A 22,910-nucleotide genomic window follows, 5' to 3' on the forward strand; every position below is an offset into this window, starting at 1 on the left:
GCCAGGAGTAGTGGAATTCTGTAGTTAGGGTGAAGTATTCGTCTTTAGGGAATACAACACAGTTCCTGGGTGGCTTCATAAGTTTCAAGTATCTAGACCAAACTTGAGGGGTACTATTCTTGATATTTGAAAAAAAAATAAATTCCTTAAATGGGAAATTTAATCATTACAGAAAGTAGAATATTAAATATTCCCTTCAGAGCTTGGTAGTTTAATGAAACTGCTAACCATGTAGAGTGAAATTATTCTTAAGAAATTGTTTGATTCAGCAAACCAGTTCTATCTTCCTATGGTATTGAAACTATAAATAAAATATTACGATTACTGAAATAATTATGAATGCCTTAGAAATATAAAACCAAAATGAAATATGTCAAAGGATGCAGATATGGGGTTCTTTCCCAAAGGATGTTGTAGCTCTGAGATGTAATGAAAAACCTGATAGACCAAAAAAGTTGCTGCAGAATTGAGCTATACTGTTTAACTTGAATAATTTTCTTTGCATAGAGTTTTCAAAAATTTCCAAATTGTTGTAAAAATCTCTTTGTACATTTTCCTGACTTAAGAAAGAAAACAAATTGAGACTTTCCTTGCCAATACATAGTCTTGAAATGCTTCAGGGGTTTTCAGTCTCATGAAGACTGAGTAATGAAGAGGTAGAAAGCATTTCATTGAAATATCCAGAAAACTATTTTTAAGGTTAAGTTCCAGAGACCCACTGATTTTCTTATATTCATTTCTGTTTGATAGAAGCCAAGTACAAAAATACCTAGATAATTTAGAGTTTATTGTAGTAAGGTTGATTTTTTTATCAGAGGGTATAATTTAAGATCACTAGAGTTCTTTCTGAGATCATAATTTGCTGAGCTGATATTAAAATATTTGTCTACTTAATACAATTAGCCTAAAATTTCCGATGGATTCTTGTTACAATGCACAATATACTGTTCTTTAACTTTTCCTTTCCTATCTCCTTCCCTCTCTCCCTTTCTTACCTTTCCTCCTTCTTTCCTTTCTCCCATTTTTCAGTCCTTTCTAGATTCAACAAATACTTATTGATTATGCTAACCTGTTTCAGATGGTCAGTTTAATCACTACTGATAAATAATAAGTTATCTCAACACTAAAATATAGTATCTTTGACACTAAGTGTGCTATAGACACATTGTTAGAGACTCTAAGTATGTATTTTACAGTTACTTGATATCTAGCTATTGTTATCATTATTTTAGAATAGAACTCAATCATAAACTGTCACACAAAATAATTTGACGGTATTTTATTTTGTTTCACACTATAATTTGAAAGGCCTACATCTGCCTTTCTTGATTTCAAAAGGATTGAAAGGAGAAAGGAAATAATCTCATGATTGCTCATAAATGGCAGGTAAATCGCCACTGTCACCCTGCCCTCGCACATATACACATATATACACTGAAACACACAAATAAATACACATAATCCTCCACTTCATCCATATACTGGTTTTATATAAGGATTTTTTAGAATAGCTTATTGCTCCAATGGAAAACTTTACCTAATGGAGAAAGCACAGGTTTGTCTGTGATGCAAAGAGTTTTTATCCTGGGGTTTAGTTAATTATTTGTAATTAATATTCTCTCTCATTCCAACTACTCAGTTTTATTTAATAGTCAACTTATAATTACTTCTCTGATGTTGCTCTGGGACTAGAATTTCTTTGACCTTTTGTATGAGAAACAAAAGATGAATTATTTTGCTTGACTTTCCTATTTTAGCTGTATTTTTCTGAAATTAATAAGAAAACTTGGCTCAGATTGTGTATCACTTAATAAGAAAATAAGTAGGAATGACCTTGGCCTTTCCCATGACTGCTTTATTCTGAAAATATATTTAATTTACTGTCATTTAATTAGAATTATAAATATTTTTATTTCAAATATCTCTCTCTCACATGCACAGACACACACACAAACACACACACAAAGGCATGATGAAAATTCTGACTTAAGAATTTATAGTTGAATACATCCTGACTAAATGTGTGTGTGTGTGTATATATATATATATATATAAACATTCTGTATATATATATACAATTTTATATTATCTATTTACCATTATCTATTATATATTTACAATTTTATACTTGTAATTATATATTTTTTCAGTTATATATAATTATGCATAAGTATATGATTACATATTTTTTATTATATGTTTGCACATAAATTTGCAAATTGTACTTTTTACAACATTTTATATATTTTAAAGTATTTTTCATATGATTTAAATCACAAAATTTTTTCTCTCTGCTTGATAAAGAAGGAAACAAAATACAACTTGGTTAAATAGTTTGTTTAAGATCACATAAGCAGGCATGCTTAAACTGAGGCTAGAGTTTGAAGCTTCTGCTTCCTAGCCTCATAACGTTTCCACTACATGTTTTTGCTGGGTGGGGATGTTATAACTCTCATGAAGGCAGAACTCTTGAAATTGACTTGTTTGAGCCCAGTTAGATACACTGGAAATAATAAATGTATAATTGTTAGTGTAACCTTGATACAGAACACTATTAACTTAAATCACATTTTGTGCATATCTTTCCAAGCAACACGGGCAGGCAAATTTCCTTTTATTGTCTGAATACCCATTTTTGGATTGTAAATGTTTTGCCTCTCTATTCCGTTCACCTCCCCATGCTTGCATGCCTTTCTCGCCAGCATTGCTTGCCTTTTTCTGGGCAGTGTTCCCAGTTTAGGATGTGTGTGTATATGTACGTGTGTGCACTCATGATTGACTGTGTGTGCATGTGTTTCTTTTTGTTTATTGTGGTGTACTGCATTCCAGATTCTGTTTTTGAGTGAAGTGCTTTATAAATTGTTGTTGTTAATGTTCTCATTAAAGCTCTTTACAAATAGAATGCAGTATTCAAGCATCCTACCTGCCACAAAACAGGTAGACAGGGAGGCTAATTATTCATCTTTGCATTTCTAATCTTCCTCAAGGAAAAATAAGAGATGTGAGTTTAGAAAACACAGACAAGGTGAATACAAAATGTTGCTATTCTGAGACAGATGTCAGTGAATCAAGTCAATTCAAGAATAGCTGTGAAGTATTCAAAAAGCTATTGGGCTGGGAAAGCAGAACTAGCATGGTCCTGCATAAAAACTTTCAAGAAGCTGATTCATGTACAAGTCTGCTATTATTCCTTTTTATGAGATGGAAGCTTGGGTAATTTGAAACGAGAGCCAGAATGTTTCACTTGGTCTTGAAAATGGAAAAAGAGGGAAAAAAACCCCTAAAACTAAAATAAAAATGTTTTTCTTTTTATTTTCCTTGGTGAGAACAAATTGTACAATTTTTATCACTTACTGAACAACTCTAAATTCAATGGAAAATATCACCTAGCCTCTCTAACTTGTTGAGTAACATTTGAAAACAAAGCTGCACCGTTTGTGTGACTGGGCTTATCTTGAACTACAGTGGTGGCTGTCCCCAGTTGGACTTTGGTCATAGAAGCCATGCATTGGGGTTCAGAGAAGTGTGGCTGGCATCCAAATTTCTTTGTCATATTGTTTCATAGAACTGTGTGTTCACTATGATATTAACATACCAGGGGTTTTAGTTTAAATCAGTAATCATAAGTAAGATATAGTTTTAGTAATACGCTGACATTTTAATATAAATAGTGTCCTGTAAAATGTGTCAAGAACTTTTGGCTATATAAAACAAAATATATTAAATCTTTTGTTATTAATATCACCAGTATGATAGATTTACACTGGTGATCTGCTAAATCTTGCCTAATCTCTCAGCAAAACACATATAAACACCCTGTGAATAATACTGCTTGACACCCCAGCTGGGAATATCTGGTACTTATAAAAGCTTTCCAAGATAGTTTTCTAACAGTTTTTCTTTGCTCTTATCTGATTCACATTTTAATAACTTGAATCAAGGAGGAAAATGAAAAACTGGCCTCCAGAGGTGTCACAACTTACTCTCTGGAAATAAAACCAATATATCATCTAATTTCAAGGAATATAAAGAAGTACTTCTATTTCTGAACCTGAGTACTTTTTTTTTTATTTTATTTTTTTTATTTTTTTTTAACCTGAGTACTTTTAAGCCTGACAAGTATGAACAAGGTAATGATCTCTTAGCTACAGTTTTGAGATAGACTGTGTGAAGCAAAAGAGAAGTAAGGAAATTAGAATGCAGTGCAATAAAGCAGCTCATTAGTTATTTTCAAGTTTTTTCCTATCGAGTAGTCATAGTAGCATCAAGGATTGCTCTAACCACGGGAGTCCAGTAGATTAGCATGATCCCACAGAGGTACTCCTTGTAAATAGCCTATATTGTGATGAGTCAATTCAACAGAAATTGGGAGGACATCTAATTTATGCCAGGCCCTGTATGGGAGCTCATGCCCAGAGCTGCTGTTAGCTTTATGACACTAAAATAAGCATAGGAATTGCTTTATGTGTAGCAGTTAGACTTTTGAGTATTGACACGGCCCTCACCCAGCCTAATATCACAAAAGGCTGTGAGCCGTCACCAATTCTAAGCTCCTAGGATCCTCGTTCTGCATAAGCTATGCTGACCACAAAACTTGGGAGGCATTTTGTGAAAAACTAGGAAACTCTAGTTCCCACTGGGGGGCTACAGCTGCTTGGTCATTTGCATCTTTATCTCATTTTCACTATTTGTTTATAGTCTGCTAGTAAACCAAAGTGAAAACAACTTGCAGCCAGTGTGAATCCTCATTTTAACAGGTTTTCTGAATGAAATAGATCTTTGTGGTTCACTTTGGCTCACATTTTGCTAGCTGCTCCTGAATATGCAAGAACGTGGATTCTAAACGTGAAAAATTTAAGCTTTGACATTTGCTGTTCAATTTACATCCAAAGATTTTATTTTGGTCAATTAAATGAAAGAATCAGTCAAATAGTTTTTTTTTTTTCATTGAAACTGACTCCAATTGACCATGTGATTAATTACATGTGAATGCTAAATATAGGAGTTATGTGGATAAAGATATATGGACTCCTCAGCTTTCCCTTTGATTCTATATGATTCCTTCTTTAAGACCATGGTGGATCGATCAAGATATCATATTATAATTAAGCTCTTCTTGTTCATATTTTTTATATTTTAGATGGTATATTGTGTTTAACAAATAGAAGCTTTTAATCTGGACCTGATTTTTAAATCTGATTGTTGTATATTTGATCTTTACTTACAAACATACACATTATTTAAAGAGAAAAAGAGAGTAAGTGTACTATACACATAGCTGGTGAGTGCACTCCACCCTCTGGAGAAAATGTCCCAGCGCCACCCTCTGGAGGAAATGTCCCAGCACCTCCCTCATCTGTTGTTACCTAATCTGGAACCGAAGAGTTAATTTGCCCAAGATAGCAAAGAGGCCATCAACCTAGTTTAGTTTATAACTGAAAATTCCCACAATGTATTCTTTTCTATATATACCCTGTGTTAAGTAGTATGAATATGCTCACTAGCACATTTGATAAACTTTAGTTTATCTAAATACTGAAAGTCAAACTTGACAAAGGTAGGGAATGCCAAACCTGAAACATAGTCATGACCAAAGCTAATCACATCTCTTTTATAAAGATAAATTACAGTTTACTAGATAAGTTTATTAATTAGAATAAATATTTGTATCTAGTTACATGGGGTGCTTCCCATGCATTCAAAGTAGTGGAATAATAAAAAGGATCAAACCTAGTCTTGGACACTATATAGATTTACCAAGAAAACTTAAAATTCTAAAAATAAATTTATAAAGTCTAATTACATTATTTAAATACTTAAAGCAATATTTACATTTGACTTTCAGTCAAATTCTGAATGCTTTTTCTTCCAAAATCCTGGAGTCTTTAAGAGTAATTCTTTTAGGTAAGCAGATGTTTCATTTGTTAAATGCCTGCCTTTAATTTATCCAAGGCCACTGCTAGCGTATCTAGTATTTGTGCAGGTAGAAAAAGTACTCATTCTGGGTAATTGATTAGAAAAAGGCTTTCCCTTTTGGTAGAAGCTCCTGCATGGGCACGGTGCTTGGTGAGCTGAGCACTGCCTAGATTTGAGTCCCCAGTCACAACCCTAGCTGGCTCCAATATACATGGGGGTCCTGAGTTCACCCTCTGCTATATGATCATTATCTACATTCTCACTTAAAAAAATTCTTTGCTTGAGTTTAATAGTCTTGTTCTTTCATAAGAAACACCGGATAACCAATGGATTCCTTACCCTTTAGTTTTAAATCGCTGCAGCCAAGATTCTAGCTTTAAACATCCTTGTATTTATCAAGAAAATGACAGCAGCAAAAAGACAAAGCTAAACTCCTTAAGAGATAACTTTGCAAAATGTGGAAATTTAAAGAGAATGAAAAAGCAGAAATCACCAGTGAGACCAAACAACTAAGACTTTTGAATATTTTAGCTTAAATTCAATCCCATGAAGGCAGACATGAAATATTGACACTTTAATGTCCCCAGAGTAGTTTAATCTGGTCTGCTAAGTCACAGCTACAGCAGAATGCTATGTCCCAGGGTCAGGCAATGTGCTGAACTCAGCAGGTTGGGCTCAGTTTCCACAGACAAGAGTATATGTCCTACAGGCTTTGGTGAAAAGGCTGTAACTAAGCAACCCCCTCAACTCTCAGCCACAGAGCTCCTTTAGAAATATGAAAGAATTTTCTGTTTAGGTCTCTGGATTTATTATTCCTTAACTGATATTATGAGTGGGAGAGTCAATATTTGCAGATTTGTTACACAATTGCTACATACACACAAACAAGGTATTAACCAATTGTCAACAATTTTGAAGGACCATCTACAATTAAAGTTCTAAAGTTGCTTCAAAATTTAAATGTTATTAATAGCTAGCAAAGAGAAGAGTTTTTAAAATGGAGGGATAGCGGAGTAAATCAATCTTAATTCATTTATCAGTTACTTAGAATAACACCATGATAAATAATTATCACCTAAACATGACTGGTTGTACCATTTCTTTTCAAGTGATATTTATGACATATTATCAGCGTACACAACTTAAGAGCTTACATATGTTTTTCTCATTTGTGTAATCTAATCAAAGGTGCAAAGCCTGGATCTACGCCAGTGCAAACCTTCCCTGTTACAGGGTTGCAGCCTGCATGGTCCATCTGGAGTTGCTGGTCTGCTTGATGTCAAATGACAGATCCTACCAGCATGGAAGATGAAAGGATGTTCAGGCCACGTGTCTGGGGATGACAGTTCTCTTTGTGATGAACCACAGAGTCACAGCTTGTTAAATAAGCCTGTGACAGTGATAAAAGACAAAGCCATCAGTTCATAGCAGAATATGGCCTATCTGCCCATGACAAACCATGCTATCTCTACTCACACAGGCTGACATCTCATAAAGCATTCCCACAAGTGGTGGCTAGAAATAGTCTCTGAAGACAGCCCCGAAAGAGAGTAACAGCTTGCTGCTTATCTTTGAGCGAATGAATGGAAAAAACCTGGAGTGCACAATGTAGTTCTCTTAGCCTCACAGATAAAGGTGGCTTTCTATTTAGAACATTTTGTATGGTGGGCCTATTTCACATAATATTAAAATTTTGAGCAGTGTCATAAAGATGGCTATGAGGCCTTTGTTTTTAGATACATGCTTATTTTGAACTCCCTTTCTATTGTTTCATAAGCCCACTTTACATGACTGCTTCTGTTTATTCAGAAACAATATATCTATTAACCAAATAATAATAAAAGAACATTAGTAAGAGCTATCACCTAGTCAGTGCTTACAACATGCTAGGCAGTTGTGCTAATCACACAACATACAGCTCAATGAATCCTATAACCCATATATCACCTAAACACAAGTGGATGTACCATTTCCTTTCAAGTTATTACTATGCCTGTTTTGCAAATGAGGAAACTGAGACCCAGAGAAGTAGTTTTTCCAGCTCACTCAATGGATGCATCAGAGATTGGAATGTGAGACTCCTGATTTACCATTTCTATTCCACCAGAACAGTAACAAATACAGTGAGCCACATTATAAAAGTGGGTGGATGAAAACAATATGAGGTCTACAGTTTTATACCTCTATTTTTGATGAACTGAGAGTTGATATTGTTAAGTCCAGTTATCTTAGGTAGGTTCAGATATGTCAAATATAACTGACATACTGAGTTATGTCAGAGAATGATATTCTTCCAGATGTTTTGCATATGTGTGGTTATTCAGAAAAAGGGAACATTTGAAATAACATTCAACCACCCTTTTCCTTTGCTTCTTTTCCCCTTCTTCCCATTTCCCTAGTTTCTTTCTAGCCATCTTACTTTCCATGACCCCATTTTTTTTCATCTGATTCACTTATACCTTAGACTGTCCATGGTGCATTTGAACTTTGGTCTCTTCCTGATCAGCCATTTTACACACACACAGAAACACACACAGATGGAGATGTTAGGTTCTATTTAATCACAGGATGGTTTCACATAGTTCCATAATTGTTTTATATGTGTATATTTTGCCTCTCTACTCTTCCCAATAAATTTCTTGAGAATGTAAATGGGTCATACACTTCCTTTGTATTTATAGCAGACTTTGCAGAGCCTTGGACAAGTAGAAGACAATCAGTGAATGGTTACCCAATTGAAGTGCTTTTCTTAGCGAATGGTTTCAAAGACCAAAGAGGAGACTGAACCCCTAATGTTAGGCAACAATAATACCTGACAAATATAAATTCTGAATAAGCTTCTCAGAAGCAATAGAAGTTTGCTTTGAAAAAAAGTGACTTTTTCTAGTCCACTAAAATTGAAAAAAATCCTTTCAATCCAGTGGTTCCTACTGTTCTGAGGAGACTTACTAAACTTGCTGCTACTTTGGATTTGATGGCCACCTTAAATCAAAGTGCTTATGATAGGCTTGTAATAGAATTTACAGACATATTAGGATGCAAAGATTAGTTCCGAAAAATACTGTTTTAATTATAACATAACAAAGTAAGAAATTTTCCGGCTGGAATTGAACATTTAGGTTTAAGTGCTTAATTGATCTTAACTGGTTCTCAACTTTGCATATTTCAGTCAATTCTAATGAGTGACTTGAGAAGATGTTGCAACTGATTCTTATTAACTTTAGTACTTCTATCATTTAACCGGGATCAGAAGTCTCAAATGAGTTGATTTGGTGAAACATTAGCTCAGTTGAAATGTGTGGCAATTTACCACTTAAAAGGTCACACAAGTCAAACCTGAGAGATGGGACTTGAGGGGCCAAGGCATTTGAAAAGACATTTTCGGGTGATTCTGCTATGTGTTTAGAGTCAGCCAGTGATTTAGTTTAACCGCAGATTGGTCCTAGGGTCTCTTCCATAACACGCCCTCCCAAGATCAAGCAACCTATTTTTTTAACACCTTCAAATGCCAGAGCAGTATCAGTGTACATAATCACTCTCATGAACTAAAAGACTTGAAGTCACTTGCAAAATGTATTATTTACAACCAGAGAAGAGCAACTCACTTCCAATTAGAACACACAAGGCTCTTAGATCTCAAAATTAGCGTATTTAAAAAATTTACTTCAAAATTAAAAAACATGTACCAGACCATATGACTTTAAACCCATGTCTTGTTCTTGGTGAGAAAAATGGGGAAATCAAGTGGAAAATGACTAAGGAGAGGACAGGGAAAGATTCACAAAAAGAAAGCAACAAGAGACTAAGGAGAACAAGAGATTACGCTGGAAAAAGAACCATTACCTAGTACATTCTGGATGTTTGGCCATAACCTTTGCTTCATTTTCAGCTGCCAGCTTCAAGTCACAGGAGAACAATACTAGAAATCTGATCCGTTCAAGAACACTGACAGGCTTGCTAGGAGAATATCAAAATGCACTCTCAAGTGAAATCAACTAATATTTATTGAATATCTATTACATGAAAGGCACTGTTAGAAAAAGGACTTAAAGAAAGACAGGAGGACCAGCCAGTATATGGAGGGTCTGACAAAATTAAACAGGCTTGTTGAGGTGGACCAGTCCGGTTTGAGAGACTGGAGGTAGCCTGTAGCTGGAGACAGAAGCACAAAAACTATCAGTGTCTCAGGGGAATGGTGAGAGCAGTGAACAATGATTCCAAGTGAGATGTGAGCTTGGCCTCCTGTCATCGGAGAAGAATAAAGGTCATTAGAAAATAATTACCCACTTAGGAATACGACCTTCTGACTGACTTGAAAATATTGAACTAAGAATTTGGGCTTCTGTCTTTTCCTCAACTAGGAATCCTATTATGATCCCCAAATTGGAGTTTAAAGAAAGGATAGGAAGGATTATATTGCAAGTGGAAGAGATGTGAATTTTGGCTGTAGTTATTTGAAGTTCACCTGGACAGAGGCCAAGAAGATCATCACAGACACCGTGCTATATATAATCAAAGATATCAAGGGGATTAAGGTATTCTCTTCCAACAGACAAGTTCATAAGGCAATAATAAGAAACAGTAAGATAAAGTTCAACTATAATAATAGAAGAGTTGTTATGAGATGATAGAAAATTGCACAAGGATGAGTTCAGATACTAATGGCTCTGAGTCCCAAAGAGGTACAGATCCCTTCAATTAGAAAAAGGAAGAGAACTTACTATAAGGTAACATTCCAAGGGAGAAGTATTCTGTCATTAAACACTTAGAGGCAGGATCCTAAGACAGTCATATTAAATAATTTATTTATTTGGATGGATGGCTAGGTTTAGGTAGTTGAACACATGCTGAATAGTTTGGGCTTTATTTTATAAACAGTGGGGACTCACAGACCCTCCTTTTACAGAGGGAAGTTATTTGTTCTCAAAATACTATTAGAGAAAATTGACTTGCTGGTTTATATAGAATGGATGGTAGGGGAGAGAAATCAGGGGGCTGAAAATCAGTTGGGAAATTATCACAAGAGAGTAAACCTAAGGATCTGAATTTGGCTCATGGCAGTGGACTAGAAAGAAAAGTCCGATGTAGCAGTTATTCTAATGAGTGAAGTGAGAAGATGTTGCAACCACTTCTTATTAACTTTAGTACTTCTATCATTTAACTGTAATCAGAAATCTCAAATGAATTGATTTGGTGAAACATTAGCTCAGTTGAAATGTGTGACAATTTACCACTTAAAAGTTCACACAAGTCAAATCTGAAAAGCTTTCTTATCTGGATATAATTATTCAAACACCATTTGGAAGCAGCATTTCACTTAGATGCTGCCTACCAAAATGTAGCCAGTCCTCTCAGTTTGGTCTTTTCACCCATGGAACTCATCCAAGTCAACAATGTTCCTTGGCCTCTGATGTCCTTTCCAAATCCTAGCTGACAGGGAGAGAACCCACTGTCTGTACTGAAGACAGAAAATAGCATTAAATTCTAAGGCAATACGGATTCATGATCATTTAAAAGGATTTTGAAAACACAGAGGTTATGAATTTAAAAGCTCCACTTAGCTTGTACAGTGCTTTAGGCGATGGTGTCCAGAGAGGTCAGTTTTGTAGGTGGCAAAAGCAATAACAATAATGAGAAAAAAAAAACTTTAAAAGTGCTTAAAATATGATAAAAACGATTTAACATCTGGATTTTTCAAATAATTGAATATTTTCCAGGTAAATTCTGTTCATAGGGAGTAGTTGAATAATTGAAATATTTTATTACCTAAAATACATGAACTTTAGAAGAGTACATCCCCTAAATATACTAAATATCTCCCAAAGATCTATTGTTAGGTGATGTAGGTAAAATCTTTACTTTTGTTCTATTTGCCTTACCTTCCTTGAAAAGCCCCAGGTACATAAGGTGTAACTCTCTTATTTGTCAGTGACACTCTGTAATTTGTTCTATGTAGAATATTCTGGGATTATACAGGCATCTGCAGCAGATTAATATATTAATATATGTTGGACTTCCAATAGCCAAGAGGGTTTTAAATTATTCAGATGAAAGGTAAAATCTAAGTCTCTTGTATTGCAATCACTAATATGATTATATCAGTTCTAGATATGGGTAGTTAATTTAGAGATCAGATAGTCTAGCTTCCTAATATGACATTTGAGGAAACCAATGAAATAAGTTGCACAATCATATGCCCAGAATCAAGAATGGAATCCACAGATTATTCTTTTACTGTAAAAGGTGGCCAGGAGGCTAGATCAGGACTTAAGAGCCCTAAGTAAAATTTTACTAAAAATATAAATACACACACACAGATGCGAGGCAAAATAATAATCCCCTAAAGATATCCATATCCTAATCTCTAGAACTTGGAACCTGTGAATATATTACCTTACTTGGCAAAAGGGATTTGCAGCTGTGATTAAGGATAAGGACCTTGAGATGGGGATGTCATGGATAATAATCATGGATTATTCAGGTGGATGCAATCTAGTCATGTGAATCCTTAAAAGTGGAGAATGTTTCCTGGCTACAGTCAGTCAGAGAGAAAAAGGATCAGAGAGTTGCTGGCTTTTAAGATGAAGGGAGAGAGCCATGAACCAATGAAAAGACAAGCTGGGAAAAGCAAGGAATTGGAGTGTTCCCTAGAGGTTCCAGAAGGAAGTACAGCTCTGTTGAAACCTTGATTTTAGCTCAGTGAGACCCAAGTCAAACTTCTGACCTATAGAACTGCAAGACAATAAATTTGTGTTGCTTTAATCTGTCACATCAGCAATAGATAACTAATACTATAGATATATAAACTTTTAATGATGTATAATATATAAGAAAAAGTACACAGATTATAAGTATACTGGTCAGTGATTTATCACAAACTGATCACATGTGTAACCACCAACCAGATCAAGAAACAAGTATTACAAGTACTGCAGAAGCTCCCTTCATGCGCCATTCCAGGCACTACCCTGTTCCCCATGGTAACCACTATTCTTACTTCTGACAGTATAGATTAGTTCTGAACTTGAAATGTTTGAACTTGAAATGTATGGAGTCATATACTATATATTATTTTTGTATCTACCTCTTTTAATCAACATTATGTTCTTAGATTCATGTAAATTCGTTTGTTCCTTCTCATTGCTTCATAAAATTCCATTGTATAAATGTACTGCAATTTACTTAACCATTCATACTTTGGGCATTTGGGTAATGTTTAGTTTGAGACTATTACAGAGTGCTGTCTTAAGCATTCTTGTACATGTCTTTGATGAACACATAACCATATTTCTATGTCTATACCTAGGAATGTAATTGCTGAGTCATGGGGTGTGTGTACATTAGTGTTGCTATAAGTTTTTTAAAGTTTTATACCTAGTTGCATTTCTACCAGCAATATAAGAAGTCCCAGTGCAATACATCTTCTCCAACATTTAGTATTTTTAGTCTTTTTAATTTTATCCATTCCTGTGTGTGCTGATATTACATTGCTATTTTAGTTTGTATTTCCTCATTTTCAAGATTTAGTTTACTGTGTTTTTAAGGTGAATAGGTGTTAAATTTTACCGAATTACTTTTCTGCTTCTATTGAGATGACCATTTAATTTTTCTCTTCTGTTTTCATTAATGTAGTGGATTACACTGATGGATTTCCAAATGTAAAAATACCCTTAATTTGCTGGACTAAACTCTGCTTAGTTATGAAGTATTACTTTTTTTTTTTTAATTTTAAATACAACTGAGTTCCACTTTCTAGTAGTTTTTTAGGATATTTGAGCTAGATTGATGAGAGATATTGGCCAATAAGTTTTTCTCTTTTCATTTATTTGTAGGGTTTGATTTCAAGGTTATGCAAGCTCCACATGAAGAAGTAGAAGTATTCCCTTGTTTATCTGGTCTCTGGTAGATTTTGTGTAATATTGGTATTTGGAAGGATTCATAGGTTAATTTACTATGACCTAGAAGTTCCTTTGTGAGAAGATTTAAAAAATTGGATTAATTTCTGTAAGAGGTTTAGACTATTCAGATTTTAAATTTCTTCCTAAGTCTGTTTGATAAGTTGGATTTTCCATATCATTCAAATTGTCAGATTTATTCACTTAAAGATTTTTCATAAATTTTTTCATACATTATTAATCATTATAGTTTTAATATTTGGATTATTTATACTGATGCCTCCCCTTATACTCCTGATATAGGTAATTTGTGTTTTCTCTCTTTGTTTTAATCAGGCTTGCTGGGGGCTTTTCAGTTTTACTGAAAGTTAAAAAAACAACCTTTTGCTGATTCTCTCCATTGTGTGCTTATTTTATATTTCATTGATTTTTTCCATATTATTCTTCTTATTTGTTTCCTTCATTCTTGAGGATTGATTTGCTATAAATTTTTGTACTTTCTTGAGATGGATTCTTAGTTGATTTTTAGTATTTCTTTTTTTCTAATATATGCACATATGACTCTACATTTTCTTTTAAGCACTGCTTTAGCTCTACCTAGCAAGATTTGGTATGTCATGTCTTCATTATTATTTAGTTCATAACATTTTAATTTCCATTGTAATTTCTTCTTTGACCTATGGATTAACTGGAATTTCCAAGCATATGGAATTAATATAGTTTTTTCTTATCATTCACTTTTAGCTAAATTTGACTGCAGTGAGATAATATACTCTAAATGATTTCAGTCCTTGGATATTTGTAAGAATTTTTTAGTAGCTTAACACATGATAAATTTGGTGAATGTTTATTTACAGTTCAAAAGATGTAAATGATATAATTGTTGGGTGCAGTGTTCTGTATATATGAATTTGGTCACGTTTTGTTATTTGTGTTGTTTAGATCTTCTGTGCTCTGACTGATTTTTCTATCAGTTATAGAAACAAGTCTGTTAATTCCTCCTCTATAATTGTGGAATTGTCTGTTGTCTGTTTAGATTTCTTATTTTCTGCTTGATATATATTAAATCTGTGTTATTTATAATGTACATATTTGGGATTGTGATAGTTTCCTGGTTGATTGATTTCTTCATGATTTTAAAATATCTCTCTGTTATGAGTAGTGTTTCTTGCCTTAAAGCTTACATTCTCTTTTAGTATAAATATACCAGTGTTCTTTTTATTTGTATAATTCATCAATTCCTATCTTTTTATTTTTACCATGTCTGTGTGCTTCTATTCAAAACATTTTTCTTCTTAGCAGAATAGAGTTATTCTTTATTTCAATCTAATAAGCATAGTATTTTAATTAAAATATCAAATCCTTTTACCTTTAATGTAATTATTGATATAGTTCGATTTAAATCTACAATTTTACTGTTTTCTCTCTGTTACGTCTCCTTTATTCTTTCGTTTCTCATTTTAAGTTTTTTGGATTTGCACAATATTTTTATGATTATGTTTTTCTCTCAATTACCTTGTAAGTTATACATTTTTAAATTACTCTTTTAGTGCTTACTATTAAAGATTTATCCTTGACTTATTACCATTTAATACAAGTTATTAATAATTTCACTTCCCTATACTGCTAGCATCTTAGAACATTTTACTTTCAAGAATTCACCTCCCATGTTTGGATCATTGTTGTAATGCACTTTAAGGTTGTATTTATGTTACAAAGTTTATGACATTATAATTATTCTTTTATACAACCAATGTATATTTATATACATATTTACCATTTCCAGTGCTCTTAATTCCTTTATGTGTTCCATTTATTTGTCTGGAATTATTTCACTTAAGAAGTCCTTTTATATGTCTTCTAATGCCTTTTGATGATGTACTCTTAGTTTCTGTTTGCTGAGAACACCTTAATTTCCTGTTTGTTTTTGAAGAATATTTGTACTAGGTATAGGATTCTAAACTAACAATTATTTTAACACTTCAAAAATATTAACTAATTACTTTCCAGCTTCCTTTGTTTCTAATGAGAAGTCATCTGTTAGTCTTATTTTTGTTCTTTTGGAAATAATGTCTTTTTTATTGATTGCCACTTGTGAGACTTTCTCCTGGTCTTTAGTGATCTGCAACTTGACTGTAAAGTTCATAGTAATATATTTTTAAATCTTGCTTGTGGTTTGCTGAGCTTTTATCTGTGTTGATGATGTTCAGCTGTTTTTTTAAAAATTCTTAGCTAACATTTCTTGGAAAGTATCTCTCTTTTTTTCCATTTACATGTATGTTAGGCTTTTTACAGAGTCCCTTATGTCTGTTATGCTCTTTTTTGGTTATTCTGTACTTCAGATTGGATATTTCCTATTGACCTGTCTTCTACTTTGTCTAAATTTCTGTGAAAACTATTAATTGTTTTCTTAATTTTCAGATACTGTGTTTTCGTTTCCACAATATTCATCTTATTCTTATAGTATATTGAACTCCATATGTTACCAATTTTCCATATTGCCTATAATTTCTTGAGTATTTTAGTCACAGTCATTGACTTCTGATCTCAGTATCAGGATCACCTGAAAGTCTGATTCTGTCTGTTTTTCCTCTTGGTTACTGATCATATGACATTTTTCATGCTTAAAGATTTTTTATATAATTATGAACACTGTACATTAAAAAAGCTGTAAAAGTTCATATTATAGATGCCATTTTATCACCAGCAGGGTTCTAAGAAATGAAATAGATGATCACTTTAATCCAATCAGAAATGGGGCCAGGTCAAAACTGCACTTGATTGTCAAGATTCAATCTATTTCTACTTTGTCTTTATTCTTAGGGTACACCCACCAAGACCTTTTAATTGAGAACCTAGGGAGCATTTTTCTTCTCACCTCTGGAAGGCTGTTGGAATTTTTGCTCTGCTTTTCAGAGATTTTCAGCTTAGTCTTGTCCTGTGCAGCTTTTGAATAGCAATTATGAGGAAATCTGGCTCTGTGTTTGATTGACAAAACTCTTGCTTGTTTCTTGGTTTCCCAAGAACTCTCTGCCAGGGACCAACCCTGGATTCTGTATCTCTAGCTGTATTCTCTCTCTCTCTTTTTTCTTTTTTGGCCATACCATGCAGCATGCAGGATCTTAGATCCCTGACCAGGGATGGAACCTGTACCCTTTGCAGCAGAAGCATGGAGTCTTAACCACTGGACCAGTAGGGAAGTCCTCTCTAGCTGTATTCAGAATAAGCAAATATTCCCAGAAAGAAAAGCTAATGGAAGAATGTAGTGTCAGTTCACCACTATCTCCAGTACCTCTAAAAATAGTTTCATAGACCTTTCCTCCAGCAGAGAGACTGCAGTATTCAGTAAAATTTCAGTATTCAGTAAAAAAATTCAATAAAATTTCCAACTTGGTTCTTTAAATACTTACTCTGCCCATCTATAAATTGAGTTATGCTCTAAGAAACTGGCCATGTGTTTGAGGCAATTTAAGTCTCCAGCCCTGGATGACTGCTAAAAACTCTGTTGGTTTATTTGTCCCTTCTCATTGGTTTTCTATCTGAAGGAAGTCCAGATTCTCAAGCTCTAGATCACACTCAAAATTATCACATGCTTCCAGGAAAAGACAGCTGAAAATTCTGAGCTCATCTCTGAACATTTTCCTAAATATTTTCTCTGAATGTTTAGTCCCTATAATCTTCCTTGCATTCACAGCTCTCTAATGCCTTTAAAATATGATTTTTATAATTTACCTGGTTTTCTTGGGTGTTCACATTAAGAATGTTAGCCTTCTGAAAATTACTTAATCTTTTTTTCTAACATCTTTATTGGAGTATAATTGCTTTACAATGGTGTGTTAATGTCTGCTTTATATCAAGGTGAATCAGCTATACATATACATGTATCCCCATATCTCCTCCCTCTTGCGTCTCCCTCCCACCCTCCCTATCCCACCCCTCTAGGTGGTCACAAAGCACCAAGCGGATCTCCCTGTGTGATAATTACTTAATCTTAATTGGAAGTGAAAGACTCCATAGATAGTTCTTCAATTTGATTTGAATACTAATAAGGAGAGCAATTATTCTCTAGTTTTTCAAATATTTGATGAGCCTCTGTTGTCTAAAATACACAGCCTGATACATTGTAGAGTAAGTTTGTGACCACAATGCTAAAAGAAACTATAATTTTTTATCGCCTGTGCTGCCCAGTTCTTATCATTTGGGGGGGGTTCAATTCAAGCCAAACTCCTCTGGGACACCTTGTCTTTCTGGCAAGAGATGTCTAACTTTTGATAAATTCCTTGACACTACTGTTCTCTGCCATTCTACTCAAAAATAAATATTTTCAAAGAGCTCACGTGTTCCAAAATAAAAGAACACATCTATTGCCTGAAGTAGTTTAGATATGAGTAGAGGACCAGGGAAGAATGGAGTTTGACTCTTGCCAGTTTCATCTCACCCTTATAATTGAAAAGTTGTTTTAAAAGACTAATAGCAGGCTTCCCTGGTGGCACTGTGGTTGAGAGTCCGCCTGCCGATGCAGGGGACACGGGTTCGTGCCCCGGTCCGGGAAGATCCCACATGCCGTGGAGCGGCTGGGCCTGTGAGCCATGGCCACTGAGCCTGCGCGTCCAGAGCCTGTGCTCCGCAACGGGAGAGGCCACAGCAGTCAGAGGCCCGTGTACCGTTAAAAAAAAAAAAAAAAAAAAAAAGACTCTAATAGCTATAGAGTACATGGAAGATAAGCTAATAATTTTTGAAAGAAGCAGTTCTTAGAATACCTTGGAAAATGTATCTTATAGGTCTCCCCAGTGCTATCCTGTTTCTGCAAACTGAAGACACAATAAAAAAAAAAGTGTACACAGAAGTCAGTTGTCCCTAATAGCAACATCAAATTCATCCCACTGAATCTGTTAAGTTGTTCACTTGAATATTCTGCTTCTGGCTATACTTAAAATCCGGCAAGCTTCAGAGTTGGATGAAAAAGCCCACTATCCTATTAATTAATTTTATCTTCCCAGTTTAGGTAACAAGGCCCCAAAGGCAATCAGCTAGTGCCCTGAAGCACACAATACAGTTACTAATGTTAATAAAACGATGGCTCTTATTTTGAAAAATAGCTTATAGCAGTATTGATAATATTCTAGCAGCAGAATTTGAAAATCCAGCCGTAATACCTTAATATTAAATTCTGTATATTCAGTAGTATACATTATCAATATACCACCACATGATTTATTCATACCAGTCTCAGTGTCCTCCAGCATTGATCTCAAGGCTGTTTTTTAGCTCTGTAATGAAAACTCTAGAGCTTAAAATCCTGATCAAATGTCATCACTACACCAAGTCAGAAATATGGCCCATAGGAGTTAAGGTAGTATAAATTCTTTTTGGCCTGCATTATAAAATCTTGCCCAGAGCTAATACTGAGAAAAGGGGGAAAACAACTCAGTGAGTCAGAAGACTTACTGTCATCCTCCCCTCATCAGTGTAGACTGGGTTTATCGTTCTGAACCATGTGCTCCAAAAAAAGAAAAAAAAAAATGCTGTTGAGAGGGTGTTCAACCAGGATGTAACTTTGGAAATGTGCTTATGATGGAAAGTAAAAACAAAAAACAAACAAACTTAACTAAAGAACTAAAAAAATCCACTGTTTAAAATGAGGTTAAAGTGTCCATCAACAGATGAATGGATAAAGAAGATGTGGCACATATATACAATGGAATATTACTCAGCCATAAAACGAAATGAAATTGAGTTATTTGTAGTGAGGTGGATGGACCTAGAGTCTGTCATACAGCGTGAAGTAAGTCAGAAAGAGAAAAACAAATACCATATGCTAACACACATACATGTAATCTAAAAAAAAACCCCAAAACTGGTTCTGAAGAACCTAGGGGCAGGACAGGAATAAAGACGCAGACCGTAGAGAATGGACTTCAGGACACAGGGAGGGGGAAGGGGAAGCTGGGACAAAGTGAGAGAGTGGCATGGACATATATGCACTACCAAGTGTAAAATAGATAGCTAGTGGGAAGCAGCCGCATAGCACAGGGAGGTCAGCTCGGTGCTTTGTGACCACCTAGAGGGGTGGGATAGGGAGGGTGGGAGGGAGATGCAAGAGGGAGGAGATATGGGGATATATGTATATGTATAACTGATTCACTTTGTTATAAAGCAGAAACTAACACACCATTGTAAAGCAATTATACTCCAATAAAGATGTTAATAATAATAATAAATAAATTAAATAATAAAATAAAATGAGGTTAATTTAAAAATGGAAACAATCTGGAAACAATAGAAGTGAAAGCCTCACTAAATTGCTCCATTATCCATTGTTAAAGCTTAGAAAAGAGTTAACTATGTTTTGGATGGGTAATATTACCACTTCTAACACCATACGCTCCGAGGCATGAAAATGATTGTTTCATAAACAAAAATGAAAAAAATTCCAAGGAGACCACTGAAGTATTTCTGGTCACTCTTCTTGGAGGACATCTTATAAGCAAAAGACCTCTGTCTATATGGTGGCGTTTGAGATGGTGGTGGGTTGCCACATTTTGCTTTTGAAAGATAGCAAAATACGTAGTTTCTATACTGCTTTATTCAAACAGAAATTTCCATCATATGTTTTTAAGAACTATGGTTGCCAATAAAGTCAGTCCTCTTGTTTATATTTTTACACTCGTGTATTAACAGTATACACACATTTATATAAGCATCAAAAGTACTATACATGAAAACAAGTAATGTTCCACACTCTAACAAACAAAATGATGGAAGTTGACCCAGGAAAAATCAGACTGTAGCTATAATAAATATTCACAAAACTGACAGGATACCTTCTAGCAGTGAAACATGTACTCTGCGTTTAATTAATTTGTAAGATATAACGATATTTTTGTGAAGGTTAGGAAACACAGTTTGGTAATATTAACTATAATTTCCTTGGTTAATGTTGTTTGAAATCATAATCCAGGTAACTGTATAAATCAGGATTAAGCCAGAGAAGCAGAATCAGTAGGAAATATAAATTAAGAGATTTATTGCAGGGAACTGGCTTATACCATTTGGGGGGCTGGGTAAGCATGTCTAAAACTTGTAGGGCAGGCTGTCAGGAGGGTCAGGCTGGAACTCTCAGGCACAGGATAAAGCTGTTGTCCACACAATTTCTTCTTATGAAAGCCTCAGCTCTGCTTTTAACCTCTTTCAGCTGATTGAATCAGGCCTGCCCAAACTATCTAAAATAATCTCCATTTCTAAAGTCAACTGATTATGGATTTTAATCCCATCTACAAAAAACTTCACAGCAACACCTAGAATAGTGTTTGAAAGAATAACTGGAGACTAGCCAAACTGACTCATCAAAAAGACTACCACAGTAATATATAGAAGTTTAAGTATTGGTTGATTTCTCCAAATCTCAAAGAGCATTGAAGATTGCTCATTTGAAATTCAAACCCTGCTCTCCTTAAGAAACAATTAAACATATGTATATATTATATCTCTGATCTTTCCTTCTTATCTGGTTTTCATTTGAAAAGTTAAAGAAAGCTCAAATCTTTCTTACTGTAATTTTTTGTCTCAATTTTTATAAATATAATGTGCAAAGGAGGTATTTCTGGATAAAGAGTTTCCTATAACACAAAGCCATAGAATATGCCTTTTCACTATTTCTCTTTAAAAAAAAAAAATTAGAAGAGATAATTTTGTTGGCATCCTAAATACAATTGTCAATAATGGATAGCATTAACATTTATATATTGATATGTTAACAGAGAATTAGAGAATTCGTTTTCATAATCCTTAATCAGTATTGTAGAAACCTGAGTCCATAGAAAGATATATGAGATTTCAGTTATTGAAGAAGATACACCACGAGGTGTCTACAGCATTTTAGAATGAGTGATGCAACTTCCATTCTTTTCTTTTGGCTTTGTGATTTTGATTGTTTAAAATTATGCAATGCTGCGCTCACTTGCCAGTACGTGTCTAATACTAAAATTGGAATGATACAGAGAAGATTAGCATGGACCCTGTGTAAGGATGACATAAATTCATGAAACATTCCACATTTTTTAAAATAAATATTTTGTTATATATGAACCTCATGGTAACCACAAACCAAAAAATTATACTGAAACAGAAAAAAAGAGAAAGAAATCCAAACATAACACTAAAGACAATCATCAAATCACATGAGAATACAGCAAAAGAAGAAGCATCTTCTTCAACCACAAAGGTATGAAACTAGAAATCAACCACAAGGAAAAAAAAACTGCAAAAAACACAAACACATGGAGGCTAAACAATATGCTACTAAACAATCAATGGGTCACTTGAAAGATATCAAAATATACCTGGAGACAAATCAAAATGGAAACACAGTGATCCAAAACCTATAGGACACAGCAAAAGCAATTCTAAGAGGAATGTTTATGGTGATACAAGCCAACCTCAGGAAACAAGAAAAATCTCAGATAATCTAACCATACACTTAAATAAGGAACTAGAAAAAGGAGAAGAAACAAAATCCAAAGTTAGTAGAAGAAAATAACTAATAAATTCAGAGTGGAAATAAATGAAGTAGAGACTTAAAAAGCTACAGAAAAGCTCAATGAAACTAAGAGCTGGTTTTTAAAAACATAAAATTAATAAACGTTTTGCCAGACTCAACAAGAAAAAAGAGAGAGGGCCCCAATAAAATCAGAAATGAAAGAAGAGTTAAAACTGACACCACAGAAATACAAAGGATTGTAAGGCATCACTACAAACAGTTGTATACCAATAAAATGGACGATCTAGAAGAAACGGATAAATTCCTAGAAATGTACAATCTCCCAAAAGTAAACCAGGAAAAGATAGAAAATATGAAGAGACTGATTTTCAGTAATGAAACTGTGAACCAGTAAAAAACAAAACAAACAAACAAAAAAACCTCCCAACAAACATAAATTCAAGACCAGATAGCTTCACAGGTAAATTCTACAATACATTTAAAGAAGAGTTAACACATATCCTCTAAAACTATTGCAAAAATTTCAGAGGAAGGAACACTTCTGAACTCATTCTGGAGATCAATATCACCCTGATATTAAAACCAAAGAGATCCCAAAA

At 34.2% G+C, this 22,910-nt stretch overlaps 1 pseudogene; it reads left to right on the forward strand.

Moving 5' to 3' along the window:
• Positions 1 to 21,773: 21,773 nt before the first annotated feature.
• On the forward strand, positions 21,774 to 21,872 carry LOC115851118 (U6 spliceosomal RNA; annotated as a pseudogene).
• Positions 21,873 to 22,910: the final 1,038 nt, after the last annotated feature.

Source organism: Globicephala melas, chromosome 7 (genome assembly GCF_963455315.2).
Source record: "Globicephala melas chromosome 7, mGloMel1.2, whole genome shotgun sequence".
Taxonomy (NCBI): Eukaryota; Metazoa; Chordata; class Mammalia; order Artiodactyla; family Delphinidae; genus Globicephala; species Globicephala melas.